At 51.3% G+C, this 2,238-nt stretch overlaps 1 pseudogene; it reads right to left on the bottom strand.

The window, feature by feature from the left end:
- Positions 1–436: 436 nt before the first annotated feature.
- LOC102456877 (actin-1 pseudogene) lies at positions 437–1,698 on the bottom strand (annotated as a pseudogene).
- Positions 1,699–2,238: the final 540 nt, after the last annotated feature.

Below are 2,238 nucleotides of genomic sequence, written 5' to 3' on the forward strand. Positions count from 1 at the left end.
CCCTGTTCTGTTTACTCCCTCTAGCATTGGCCACTGTCAGAAGAGAGGATACTGGGCTAGATGGACCTTTGGTCTGACTCAGTATGGCCGTTCTTATGTTAATTCTTTCTGGGCTTCTTCCAGGCTCACCCTGGCTACCACAAGAAGTGTCCAGTGCTAAAGCAAAGGGCCTGTAGCACCCCAGAGCCCTTTATTTTTCCATCAGCGCTCTCTTTCCACCTTTTGGTAGCTTATGGGGAAGGGCTGTGAGCCAGCCCTCCCAGACATAGGATGGAGGTGGCTTGTTCTCTAGACTATAAAAGTCTGACAAGCTATTTGCAGTTCCAGCACGGATAAACACATTTATAGAATTAAAACCTGCGTGCTGGATTGCAAAAGTGCCCTGAACAAGGGTTCTTTCTTTACCAAGCCATAAAAATCACTTACTACAAATCAATTATTTTTGCCATGATTTATTAGCTGCTTTCCCAGCCGGTCAGGGTGGCGGGGGGGTATTTCTGGATGACTGGTCTTCTCAGAAGCATTTTCTCTGAAGCACAGAGGGTCCCGTTTTCTTGTAGTCTTCCCTGGTGACCCACATGTCCCGAAAGGATGGCAAGCTGGTGAGGACGGAAGCCCCAATCCACACGGAGTACATCCGATCACGGGGTGCTGTGATCTTTACAGGGACGGCGCTGGGGGTCTGAGTCTGTAACTCCTTCAGAAGCCGCTCATGGAGACCTCGGAAAAGGGTGGACCCGCCTGCCAATACCACATTCCTCATGATATCGGGGTGGATATTCCCATCGCACGTCATGACGCTTTGAAGGATCATTCTGTGGATGCCTGGCGCCTCAATGCCAGCATGAGCTGGCACAAAAAGGGCTTCGGGTGCTCGGAAGAGCTGGTCAGTAATCGTGAGGGTATTGCCATCTGGGAGAACATACCCCTGAGCAAGCTTTTTGGGTTTTTCCTGGCTTTTTTGGCTGGGCTCTACCGCCACGTAGCACAGCTTCTCTTTGATGTCTTTCACAATTTCCTTCTCGGCAGTGCTCACGAAGGAGTGTCCAGTCTCCAAGAGCAGCTGAGCGAGGTACTTAGTAATATCCCTGCCAGCAAAATCCAGCCTGGAGACACCGTGGAGCAAGCAGTGGCCTTTGTAGACCGGGACTGTCAGGGTGACACCATCTCCACTGTCCAGTACTAAGCCAGTCGTTCGCGCGGCAGCGTACAGAGCCATCAGAGCTTGCAGGGCCACAAATACGGCAGGCACCTGGAAACCTTCGAACATGATCTCGGCCATTTTTTCTCGGTTTGCCAGCGTGTTCAGTGGCGCCTCCGTCAGGAGCACTGGCCTCTCGCTGGGCTTCATCTTGAGTTCATGTGTAAATAAGTGCCACCAGATCTTTTCCATGTCGTCCCAGGAGGTCACTACGCCATGTTCCATTGGATACTTAAAAGACAGGATGCCCCTCTTGGACTGAGCTTCTTCCCCGACATAATACTCCCGATGGCCAGCTCCAAACATGATCGCTTTGGATTTGGGGTAGCCGACGAGCGTAGCAATGACTGACCTTGGAGCCTGCTCCCCCGACAGGCCGGCTTTGCACAGCCCAGACCCATTGTCAAAAATCACAGCTGGGAGATCTAAGGTTTTGGAGTCAGACATTCTCGGGCAAGATGCTCGATGGCTCTGTGGTTCTGCTTGGGTGACGTGGAATGTCTAGTCAAAGATTCTAGAATCTGGAGAGTCACAAATGGGGGCGTTTCTCGGCATCCCCCCTGGGCTCACCGCTCATCATGGCCACCCAGGGTATGTCTAGACTACCTGGCTCCGTTGACGGAGCCATGTAGATTTGTTTGTTCGGCAAAGGGAAATGAAGCTGTGATTTAAATAATCGTGGCTTCATTTAAATTTAAATGGCTGCCCCGCTCTGCCGATCAGCTGTTTGTCGGCAGATCGGGGCAGTATAGACGCTCCCCTGTCGACATGAAAGCCCTTTATCGACCTCCCTGATAAACCTCATCCTACGAGGCATAACGGGGAGATCGATAAAGGGCTTTCAGGTCGGCGTGGGAGCCTCCAGACCAGCGCGCTGAGCTGACAAACAGCTGATCAGCTGTTTGTCGGCTCAGCGCGGCAGCCATTTAAATTTAAAGGAAGCAGCGATTATTTGGGACCCGTACTGTTCAATATCTTCATCAATGATGTAGATATTGGGATAGAGAGTATGCTTATTAAGTTTGCAGATGATACCA

This window comes from Pelodiscus sinensis, chromosome 24 (assembly GCF_052426305.1).
Source record: "Pelodiscus sinensis isolate ZL-2025 chromosome 24, ASM5242630v1, whole genome shotgun sequence".
In the NCBI taxonomy this organism is placed as follows: Eukaryota; Metazoa; Chordata; order Testudines; family Trionychidae; genus Pelodiscus; species Pelodiscus sinensis.